General features: G+C 53.7%; 22 non-coding genes across 22 annotated transcripts; 14 read left to right on the top strand and 8 right to left on the bottom strand.

Moving 5' to 3' along the window:
- Window positions 1-173: 173 nt before the first annotated feature.
- Window positions 174-245, bottom strand: Trnam-cau (transfer RNA methionine (anticodon CAU)). The gene has a single exon. It is a non-coding gene; the product is annotated as a tRNA-Met (tRNA).
- A 762-nt stretch (window positions 246-1,007) lies between these two features.
- On the top strand, window positions 1,008-1,099 carry Trnai-uau (transfer RNA isoleucine (anticodon UAU)). The gene is given in 2 exon segments: window positions 1,008-1,045; window positions 1,064-1,099. It is a non-coding gene; the product is annotated as a tRNA-Ile (tRNA).
- Window positions 1,100-1,210: 111 nt separating this feature from the next.
- On the top strand, window positions 1,211-1,282 carry Trnad-guc (transfer RNA aspartic acid (anticodon GUC)). Its single transcript has one exon. It is a non-coding gene; the product is annotated as a tRNA-Asp (tRNA).
- Window positions 1,283-1,518: 236 nt separating this feature from the next.
- Trnam-cau (transfer RNA methionine (anticodon CAU)) lies at window positions 1,519-1,590 on the bottom strand. The gene has a single exon. It is a non-coding gene; the product is annotated as a tRNA-Met (tRNA).
- A 762-nt stretch (window positions 1,591-2,352) lies between these two features.
- Trnai-uau (transfer RNA isoleucine (anticodon UAU)) lies at window positions 2,353-2,444 on the top strand. Its single transcript is given in 2 exon segments — window positions 2,353-2,390; window positions 2,409-2,444. It is a non-coding gene; the product is annotated as a tRNA-Ile (tRNA).
- A 111-nt stretch (window positions 2,445-2,555) lies between these two features.
- Trnad-guc (transfer RNA aspartic acid (anticodon GUC)) lies at window positions 2,556-2,627 on the top strand. The gene has a single exon. It is a non-coding gene; the product is annotated as a tRNA-Asp (tRNA).
- A 236-nt stretch (window positions 2,628-2,863) lies between these two features.
- Window positions 2,864-2,935, bottom strand: Trnam-cau (transfer RNA methionine (anticodon CAU)). Its single transcript has one exon. It is a non-coding gene; the product is annotated as a tRNA-Met (tRNA).
- Window positions 2,936-3,697: 762 nt separating this feature from the next.
- Trnai-uau (transfer RNA isoleucine (anticodon UAU)) lies at window positions 3,698-3,789 on the top strand. Its single transcript is given in 2 exon segments — window positions 3,698-3,735; window positions 3,754-3,789. It is a non-coding gene; the product is annotated as a tRNA-Ile (tRNA).
- A 111-nt stretch (window positions 3,790-3,900) lies between these two features.
- Window positions 3,901-3,972, top strand: Trnad-guc (transfer RNA aspartic acid (anticodon GUC)). The gene has a single exon. It is a non-coding gene; the product is annotated as a tRNA-Asp (tRNA).
- A 236-nt stretch (window positions 3,973-4,208) lies between these two features.
- Trnam-cau (transfer RNA methionine (anticodon CAU)) lies at window positions 4,209-4,280 on the bottom strand. The gene has a single exon. It is a non-coding gene; the product is annotated as a tRNA-Met (tRNA).
- A 762-nt stretch (window positions 4,281-5,042) lies between these two features.
- Trnai-uau (transfer RNA isoleucine (anticodon UAU)) lies at window positions 5,043-5,134 on the top strand. The gene is given in 2 exon segments: window positions 5,043-5,080; window positions 5,099-5,134. It is a non-coding gene; the product is annotated as a tRNA-Ile (tRNA).
- A 111-nt stretch (window positions 5,135-5,245) lies between these two features.
- Trnad-guc (transfer RNA aspartic acid (anticodon GUC)) lies at window positions 5,246-5,317 on the top strand. The gene has a single exon. It is a non-coding gene; the product is annotated as a tRNA-Asp (tRNA).
- Window positions 5,318-5,553: 236 nt separating this feature from the next.
- Window positions 5,554-5,625, bottom strand: Trnam-cau (transfer RNA methionine (anticodon CAU)). Its single transcript has one exon. It is a non-coding gene; the product is annotated as a tRNA-Met (tRNA).
- A 248-nt stretch (window positions 5,626-5,873) lies between these two features.
- Trnar-acg (transfer RNA arginine (anticodon ACG)) lies at window positions 5,874-5,946 on the bottom strand. The gene has a single exon. It is a non-coding gene; the product is annotated as a tRNA-Arg (tRNA).
- Window positions 5,947-6,388: 442 nt separating this feature from the next.
- Trnai-uau (transfer RNA isoleucine (anticodon UAU)) lies at window positions 6,389-6,480 on the top strand. The gene is given in 2 exon segments: window positions 6,389-6,426; window positions 6,445-6,480. It is a non-coding gene; the product is annotated as a tRNA-Ile (tRNA).
- A 111-nt stretch (window positions 6,481-6,591) lies between these two features.
- Window positions 6,592-6,663, top strand: Trnad-guc (transfer RNA aspartic acid (anticodon GUC)). Its single transcript has one exon. It is a non-coding gene; the product is annotated as a tRNA-Asp (tRNA).
- Window positions 6,664-6,899: 236 nt separating this feature from the next.
- Trnam-cau (transfer RNA methionine (anticodon CAU)) lies at window positions 6,900-6,971 on the bottom strand. The gene has a single exon. It is a non-coding gene; the product is annotated as a tRNA-Met (tRNA).
- A 762-nt stretch (window positions 6,972-7,733) lies between these two features.
- Window positions 7,734-7,825, top strand: Trnai-uau (transfer RNA isoleucine (anticodon UAU)). Its single transcript is given in 2 exon segments — window positions 7,734-7,771; window positions 7,790-7,825. It is a non-coding gene; the product is annotated as a tRNA-Ile (tRNA).
- A 111-nt stretch (window positions 7,826-7,936) lies between these two features.
- On the top strand, window positions 7,937-8,008 carry Trnad-guc (transfer RNA aspartic acid (anticodon GUC)). Its single transcript has one exon. It is a non-coding gene; the product is annotated as a tRNA-Asp (tRNA).
- A 236-nt stretch (window positions 8,009-8,244) lies between these two features.
- Window positions 8,245-8,316, bottom strand: Trnam-cau (transfer RNA methionine (anticodon CAU)). Its single transcript has one exon. It is a non-coding gene; the product is annotated as a tRNA-Met (tRNA).
- A 762-nt stretch (window positions 8,317-9,078) lies between these two features.
- Window positions 9,079-9,170, top strand: Trnai-uau (transfer RNA isoleucine (anticodon UAU)). The gene is given in 2 exon segments: window positions 9,079-9,116; window positions 9,135-9,170. It is a non-coding gene; the product is annotated as a tRNA-Ile (tRNA).
- Window positions 9,171-9,281: 111 nt separating this feature from the next.
- On the top strand, window positions 9,282-9,353 carry Trnad-guc (transfer RNA aspartic acid (anticodon GUC)). Its single transcript has one exon. It is a non-coding gene; the product is annotated as a tRNA-Asp (tRNA).
- Window positions 9,354-9,383: the final 30 nt, after the last annotated feature.

The raw sequence follows: 9,383 nt of genomic DNA, 5'->3' as shown, positions 1-9,383 counted from the left end.
GAAATGTAGTTGCTGCAGAATCGTAAGAAACTCTGCGTCTTAGGAAGTGTTTCTCGTATTCTCCACACGACGTCGTCGTCGTTTCAGAACTTACAGGGTTTGCTGTTGACGCTGAGTCAGCGCACCCCAGGCTTAATGATCGAGCTCGAAGCACCCAAGAAAAAGAATAATTTTAGCAGAGCGTGGTTTCGATCCACGGACCTCTGGGTTATGGGCCCAGCACGCTTCCACTGCGCCACTCTGCTGCGTGACGTGCGACACTTGGAAAAGCGTTGTCTGCGTCGCGTACCGTTTAATTAACTGTGCAACATCTCTCAGCTTGACTTGTCTCGACTTTGCTCGACTGACGCTACGCTGACGCTTGCACGAAGCGATATTTACCACGATCGTCTCGAGATGCAGCTGCGAGATGCTCAGGATTGACATTGCACTCCACGCAGGTGGAAACATTCGAATGCACTGCCTAGCTACGCGCCCGCAACTAACAAAATGCCGACCCTGCCAGGATTCGAACCTGGAATCTTCTGACCGTAGTCAGACGCGTTATCCGTTGCGCCACAGGGCCACTGGTCGCCTTTCGCCATATGAGGCGGGTACACATCGCAGAGCAACGTGTTCTCCGTGGCTCGGCAACTGCGTGTCGTCCACTGACAACGGCGGCGCGGCCACTCTGGTCTTCCGCACTCTGCAGGGAGCTGCCAAGGAAGGCATCTCTCCTCCAGCTGCTCGGCCACGGTGCGCCTGCATAGCTTAGAGCTTGCCACACATCTGCCCTCGCTGTTGGACAGGTAGCAGAAGGCAAGGCGCGCGTTTTTCTGCAATTTTTCGGTGATGACAAGCGGTTGATATGCTTGTAAGTGTAGCATATGAAGCAAGAATCGTATGAAGCATCCGTAGCCAGGTGCTAAAGTCGCAGTATGGCCGCAGGTGACGGTCGTATGATGGGTCGGTAGCCACAACAGGTTGGCAGCAAAGCAAATACCGCTAACTGAAAGCACCCTGCTGTAGCCCCAGTGGCGCAATTGGTTAGCGCACGGTACTTATAAGGCAGTAGCCGTGAGCAATGCCGGGGTTGTGAGTTCGAGCCTCACCTGGGGCATACTTTTATTTCGTAGCAGCTGACTCTGAAAGCATCGGGACGCTAGATTTGAGATGAATCACCTACTTGAGAAGCATAAGTGTGCGTGCGTTGTGCGTACCGATTGCGTATTCCTCGGTAGTATAGTGGTTAGTATCCCCGCCTGTCACGCGGGAGACCGGGGTTCGATTCCCCGCCGGGGAGGTGCGATTTTTATATCGCGAAAGTTGCACGTGTGGCCCGAAAAGACATTAACGTTGTGATCGAGAAATGTAGTTGCTGCAGAATCGTAAGAAACTCTGCGTCTTAGGAAGTGTTTCTCGTATTCTCCACACGACGTCGTCGTCGTTTCAGAACTTACAGGGTTTGCTGTTGACGCTGAGTCAGCGCACCCCAGGCTTAATGATCGAGCTCGAAGCACCCAAGAAAAAGAATAATTTTAGCAGAGCGTGGTTTCGATCCACGGACCTCTGGGTTATGGGCCCAGCACGCTTCCACTGCGCCACTCTGCTGCGTGACGTGCGACACTTGGAAAAGCGTTGTCTGCGTCGCGTACCGTTTAATTAACTGTGCAACATCTCTCAGCTTGACTTGTCTCGACTTTGCTCGACTGACGCTACGCTGACGCTTGCACGAAGCGATATTTACCACGATCGTCTCGAGATGCAGCTGCGAGATGCTCAGGATTGACATTGCACTCCACGCAGGTGGAAACATTCGAATGCACTGCCTAGCTACGCGCCCGCAACTAACAAAATGCCGACCCTGCCAGGATTCGAACCTGGAATCTTCTGACCGTAGTCAGACGCGTTATCCGTTGCGCCACAGGGCCACTGGTCGCCTTTCGCCATATGAGGCGGGTACACATCGCAGAGCAACGTGTTCTCCGTGGCTCGGCAACTGCGTGTCGTCCACTGACAACGGCGGCGCGGCCACTCTGGTCTTCCGCACTATGCAGGGAGCTGCCAAGGAAGGCATCTCTCCTCCAGCTGCTCGGCCACGGTGCGCCTGCATAGCTTAGAGCTTGCCACACATCTGCCCTCGCTGTTGGACAGGTAGCAGAAGGCAAGGCGCGCGTTTTTCTGCAATTTTTCGGTGATGACAAGCGGTTGATATGCTTGTAAGTGTAGCATATGAAGCAAGAATCGTATGAAGCATCCGTAGCCAGGTGCTAAAGTCGCAGTATGGCCGCAGGTGACGGTCGTATGATGGGTCGGTAGCCACAACAGGTTGGCAGCAAAGCAAATACCGCTAACTGAAAGCACCCTGCTGTAGCCCCAGTGGCGCAATTGGTTAGCGCACGGTACTTATAAGGCAGTAGCCGTGAGCAATGCCGGGGTTGTGAGTTCGAGCCTCACCTGGGGCATACTTTTATTTCGTAGCAGCTGACTCTGAAAGCATCGGGACGCTAGATTTGAGATGAATCACCTACTTGAGAACCATAAGTGTGCGTGCGTTGTGCGTACCGATTGCGTATTTCTCGGTAGTATAGTGGTTAGTATCCCCGCCTGTCACGCGGGAGACTGGGGTTCGATTCCCCGCCGGGGAGGTGCGATTTTTATATCGCGAAAGTTGCACGTGTGGCCCGAAAAGACATTAACGTTGTGATCGAGAAATGTAGTTGCTGCAGAATCGTAAGAAACTCTGCGTCTTAGGAAGTGTTTCTCGTATTCTCCACACGACGTCGTCGTCGTTTCAGAACTTACAGGGTTTGCTGTTGACGCTGAGTCAGCGCACCCCAGGCTTAATGATCGAGCTCGAAGCACCCAAGAAAAAGAATAATTTTAGCAGAGCGTGGTTTCGATCCACGGACCTCTGGGTTATGGGCCCAGCACGCTTCCACTGCGCCACTCTGCTGCGTGACGTGCGACACTTGGAAAAGCGTTGTCTGCGTCGCGTACCGTTTAATTAACTGTGCAACATCTCTCAGCTTGACTTGTCTCGACTTTGCTCGACTGACGCTACGCTGACGCTTGCACGAAGCGATATTTACCACGATCGTCTCGAGATGCAGCTGCGAGATGCTCAGGATTGACATTGCACTCCACGCAGGTGGAAACATTCGAATGCACTGCCTAGCTACGCGCCCGCAACTAACAAAATGCCGACCCTGCCAGGATTCGAACCTGGAATCTTCTGACCGTAGTCAGACGCGTTATCCGTTGCGCCACAGGGCCACTGGTCGCCTTTCGCCATATGAGGCGGGTACACATCGCAGAGCAACGTGTTCTCCGTGGCTCGGCAACTGCGTGTCGTCCACTGACAACGGCGGCGCGGCCACTCTGGTCTTCCGCACTCTGCAGGGAGCTGCCAAGGAAGGCATCTCTCCTCCAGCTGCTCGGCCACGGTGCGCCTGCATAGCTTAGAGCTTGCCACACATCTGCCCTCGCTGTTGGACAGGTAGCAGAAGGCAAGGCGCGCGTTTTTCTGCAATTTTTCGGTGATGACAAGCGGTTGATATGCTTGTAAGTGTAGCATATGAAGCAAGAATCGTATGAAGCATCCGTAGCCAGGTGCTAAAGTCGCAGTATGGCCGCAGGTGACGGTCGTATGATGGGTCGGTAGCCACAACAGGTTGGCAGCAAAGCAAATACCGCTAACTGAAAGCACCCTGCTGTAGCCCCAGTGGCGCAATTGGTTAGCGCACGGTACTTATAAGGCAGTAGCCGTGAGCAATGCCGGGGTTGTGAGTTCGAGCCTCACCTGGGGCATACTTTTATTTCGTAGCAGCTGACTCTGAAAGCATCGGGACGCTAGATTTGAGATGAATCACCTACTTGAGAAGCATAAGTGTGCGTGCGTTGTGCGTACCGATTGCGTATTCCTCGGTAGTATAGTGGTTAGTATCCCCGCCTGTCACGCGGGAGACCGGGGTTCGATTCCCCGCCGGGGAGGTGCGATTTTTATATCGCGAAAGTTGCACGTGTGGCCCGAAAAGACATTAACGTTGTGATCGAGAAATGTAGTTGCTGCAGAATCGTAAGAAACTCTGCGTCTTAGGAAGTGTTTCTCGTATTCTCCACACGACGTCGTCGTCGTTTCAGAACTTACAGGGTTTGCTGTTGACGCTGAGTCAGCGCACCCCAGGCTTAATGATCGAGCTCGAAGCACCCAAGAAAAAGAATAATTTTAGCAGAGCGTGGTTTCGATCCACGGACCTCTGGGTTATGGGCCCAGCACGCTTCCACTGCGCCACTCTGCTGCGTGACGTGCGACACTTGGAAAAGCGTTGTCTGCGTCGCGTACCGTTTAATTAACTGTGCAACATCTCTCAGCTTGACTTGTCTCGACTTTGCTCGACTGACGCTACGCTGACGCTTGCACGAAGCGATATTTACCACGATCGTCTCGAGATGCAGCTGCGAGATGCTCAGGATTGACATTGCACTCCACGCAGGTGGAAACATTCGAATGCACTGCCTAGCTACGCGCCCGCAACTAACAAAATGCCGACCCTGCCAGGATTCGAACCTGGAATCTTCTGACCGTAGTCAGACGCGTTATCCGTTGCGCCACAGGGCCACTGGTCGCCTTTCGCCATATGAGGCGGGTACACATCGCAGAGCAACGTGTTCTCCGTGGCTCGGCAACTGCGTGTCGTCCACTGACAACGGCGGCGCGGCCACTCTGGTCTTCCGCACTATGCAGGGAGCTGCCAAGGAAGGCATCTCTCCTCCAGCTGCTCGGCCACGGTGCGCCTGCATAGCTTAGAGCTTGCCACACATCTGCCCTCGCTGTTGGACAGGTAGCAGAAGGCAAGGCGCGCGTTTTTCTGCAATTTTTCGGTGATGACAAGCGGTTGATATGCTTGTAAGTGTAGCATATGAAGCAAGAATCGTATGAAGCATCCGTAGCCAGGTGCTAAAGTCGCAGTATGGCCGCAGGTGACGGTCGTATGATGGGTCGGTAGCCACAACAGGTTGGCAGCAAAGCAAATACCGCTAACTGAAAGCACCCTGCTGTAGCCCCAGTGGCGCAATTGGTTAGCGCACGGTACTTATAAGGCAGTAGCCGTGAGCAATGCCGGGGTTGTGAGTTCGAGCCTCACCTGGGGCATACTTTTATTTCGTAGCAGCTGACTCTGAAAGCATCGGGACGCTAGATTTGAGATGAATCACCTACTTGAGAACCATAAGTGTGCGTGCGTTGTGCGTACCGATTGCGTATTTCTCGGTAGTATAGTGGTTAGTATCCCCGCCTGTCACGCGGGAGACTGGGGTTCGATTCCCCGCCGGGGAGGTGCGATTTTTATATCGCGAAAGTTGCACGTGTGGCCCGAAAAGACATTAACGTTGTGATCGAGAAATGTAGTTGCTGCAGAATCGTAAGAAACTCTGCGTCTTAGGAAGTGTTTCTCGTATTCTCCACACGACGTCGTCGTCGTTTCAGAACTTACAGGGTTTGCTGTTGACGCTGAGTCAGCGCACCCCAGGCTTAATGATCGAGCTCGAAGCACCCAAGAAAAAGAATAATTTTAGCAGAGCGTGGTTTCGATCCACGGACCTCTGGGTTATGGGCCCAGCACGCTTCCACTGCGCCACTCTGCTGCGTGACGTGCGACACTTGGAAAAGCGTTGTCTGCGTCGCGTACCGTTTAATTAACTGTGCAACATCTCTCAGCTTGACTTGTCTCGACTTTGCTCGACTGACGCTACGCTGACGCTTGCACGAAGCGATATTTACCACGATCGTCTCGAGATGCAGCTGCGAGATGCTCAGGATTGACATTGCACTCCACGCAGGTGGAAACATTCGAATGCACTGCCTAGCTACGCGCCCGCAACTAACAAAATGCCGACCCTGCCAGGATTCGAACCTGGAATCTTCTGATCCGTAGTCAGACGCGTTATCCGTTGCGCCACAGGGCCACTGGTCGCCTTTCGTCATATGAGGCGGGTACACATCGCAGAGCAACGTGTTCTCCGTGGCTCGGCAACTGCGTGTCGTCCACTGACAACGGCGGCGCGGCCACTCTGGTCTTCCGCACTCTGCAGGGAGCTGCCAAGGAAGGCATCTCTCCTCCAGCTGCTCGGCCACGGTGCGCCTGCATAGCTTAGAGCTTGCCACACATCTGCCCTCGCTGTTGGACAGGTAGCAGAAGGCAAGGCGCGCGTTTTTCTGCAATTTTTCGGTGATGACAAGCGGTTGATATGCTTGTAAGTGTAGCATATGAAGCAAGAATCGTATGAAGCATCCGTAGCCAGGTGCTAAAGTCGCAGTATGGCCGCAGGTGACGGTCGTATGATGGGTCGGTAGCCACAACAGGTTGGCAGCAAAGCAAATACCGCTAACTGAAAGCACCCTGCTGTAGCCCCAGTGGCGCAATTGGTTAGCGCACGGTACTTATAAGGCAGTAGCCGTGAGCAATGCCGGGGTTGTGAGTTCGAGCCTCACCTGGGGCATACTTTTATTTCGTAGCAGCTGACTCTGAAAGCATCGGGACGCTAGATTTGAGATGAATCACCTACTTGAGAACCATAAGTGTGCGTGCGTTGTGCGTACCGATTGCGTATTCCTCGGTAGTATAGTGGTTAGTATCCCCGCCTGTCACGCGGGAGACTGGGGTTCGATTCCCCGCCGGGGAGGTGCGATTTTTATATCGCGAAAGTTCCACGTGTGGCCCGAAAAGACATTAACGTTGTGATCGAGAAATGTAGTTGCTGCAGAATCGTAAGAAACTCTGCGTCTTAGGAAGTGTTTCTCGTATTCTCCACACGACGTCGTCGTCGTTTCAGAACTTACAGGGTTTGCTGTTGACGCTGAGTCAGCGCACCCCAGGCTTAATGATCGAGCTCGAAGCACCCAAGAAAAAGAATAATTTTAGCAGAGCGTGGTTTCGATCCACGGACCTCTGGGTTATGGGCCCAGCACGCTTCCACTGCGCCACTCTGCTGCGTGACGTGCGACACTTGGAAAAGCGTTGTCTGCGTCGCGTACCGTTTAATTAACTGTGCAACATCTCTCAGCTTGACTTGTCTCGACTTTGCTCGACTGACGCTACGCTGACGCTTGCACGAAGCGATATTTACCACGATCGTCTCGAGATGCAGCTGCGAGATGCTCAGGATTGACATTGCACTCCACGCAGGTGGAAACATTCGAATGCACTGCCTAGCTACGCGCCCGCAACTAACAAAATGCCGACCCTGCCAGGATTCGAACCTGGAATCTTCTGACCGTAGTCAGACGCGTTATCCGTTGCGCCACAGGGCCACTGGTCGCCTTTCGCCATATGAGGCGGGTACACATCGCAGAGCAACGTGTTCTCCGTGGCTCGGCAACTGCGTGTCGTCCACTGACAACGGCGGCGCGGCCACTCTGGTCTTCCGCACTCTGCAGGGAGCTGCCAAGGAAGGCATCTCTCCTCCAGCTGCTCGGCCACGGTGCGCCTGCATAGCTTAGAGCTTGCCACACATCTGCCCTCGCTGTTGGACAGGTAGCAGAAGGCAAGGCGCGCGTTTTTCTGCAATTTTTCGGTGATGACAAGCGGTTGATATGCTTGTAAGTGTAGCATATGAAGCAAGAATCGTATGAAGCATCCGTAGCCAGGTGCTAAAGTCGCAGTATGGCCGCAGGTGACGGTCGTATGATGGGTCGGTAGCCACAACAGGTTGGCAGCAAAACAAATACCGCTAACTGAAAGCACCCTGCTGTAGCCCCAGTGGCGCAATTGGTTAGCGCACGGTACTTATAAGGCAGTAGCCGTGAGCAATGCCGGGGTTGTGAGTTCGAGCCTCACCTGGGGCATACTTTTATTTCGTAGCAGCTGACTCTGAAAGCATCGGGACGCTAGATTTGAGATGAATCACCTACTTGAGAAGCATAAGTGTGCGTGCGTTGTGCGTACCGATTGCGTATTCCTCGGTAGTATAGTGGTTAGTATCCCCGCCTGTCACGCGGGAGACCGGGGTTCGATTCCCCGCCGGGGAGGTGCGATTTTTATATCGCGAAAGTTGCACGTGTGGCCCGAAAAGACATTAACGTTGTGATCGAGAAATGTAGTTGCTGCAGAATCGTAAGAAACTCTGCGTCTTAGGAAGTGTTTCTCGTATTCTCCACACGACGTCGTCGTCGTTTCAGAACTTACAGGGTTTGCTGTTGACGCTGAGTCAGCGCACCCCAGGCTTAATGATCGAGCTCGAAGCACCCAAGAAAAAGAATAATTTTAGCAGAGCGTGGTTTCGATCCACGGACCTCTGGGTTATGGGCCCAGCACGCTTCCACTGCGCCACTCTGCTGCGTGACGTGCGACACTTGGAAAAGCGTTGTCTGCGTCGCGTACCGTTTAATTAACTGTGCAACATCTCTCAGCTTGACTTGTCTCGACTTTGCTCGACTGACGCTACGCTGACGCTTGCACGAAGCGATATTTACCACGATCGTCTCGAGATGCAGCTGCGAGATGCTCAGGATTGACATTGCACTCCACGCAGGTGGAAACATTCGAATGCACTGCCTAGCTACGCGCCCGCAACTAACAAAATGCCGACCCTGCCAGGATTCGAACCTGGAATCTTCTGACCGTAGTCAGACGCGTTATCCGTTGCGCCACAGGGCCACTGGTCGCCTTTCGCCATATGAGGCGGGTACACATCGCAGAGCAACGTGTTCTCCGTGGCTCGGCAACTGCGTGTCGTCCACTGACAACGGCGGCGCGGCCACTCTGGTCTTCCGCACTCTGCAGGGAGCTGCCAAGGAAGGCATCTCTCCTCCAGCTGCTCGGCCACGGTGCGCCTGCATAGCTTAGAGCTTGCCACACATCTGCCCTCGCTGTTGGACAGGTAGCAGAAGGCAAGGCGCGCGTTTTTCTGCAATTTTTCGGTGATGACAAGCGGTTGATATGCTTGTAAGTGTAGCATATGAAGCAAGAATCGTATGAAGCATCCGTAGCCAGGTGCTAAAGTCGCAGTATGGCCGCAGGTGACGGTCGTATGATGGGTCGGTAGCCACAACAGGTTGGCAGCAAAACAAATACCGCTAACTGAAAGCACCCTGCTGTAGCCCCAGTGGCGCAATTGGTTAGCGCACGGTACTTATAAGGCAGTAGCCGTGAGCAATGCCGGGGTTGTGAGTTCGAGCCTCACCTGGGGCATACTTTTATTTCGTAGCAGCTGACTCTGAAAGCATCGGGACGCTAGATTTGAGATGAATCACCTACTTGAGAAGCATAAGTGTGCGTGCGTTGTGCGTACCGATTGCGTATTCCTCGGTAGTATAGTGGTTAGTATCCCCGCCTGTCACGCGGGAGACCGGGGTTCGATTCCCCGCCGGGGAGGTGCGATTTTTATATCGCGAAAGTTGCACG

This window comes from Schistocerca cancellata, chromosome 9 (genome assembly GCF_023864275.1).
Source record: "Schistocerca cancellata isolate TAMUIC-IGC-003103 chromosome 9, iqSchCanc2.1, whole genome shotgun sequence".
In the NCBI taxonomy this organism is placed as follows: domain Eukaryota; kingdom Metazoa; phylum Arthropoda; class Insecta; order Orthoptera; family Acrididae; genus Schistocerca; species Schistocerca cancellata.
Note: the sequence above shows the minus strand (reverse complement) of the source record. Positions and strands in the feature narration are given on the sequence as shown.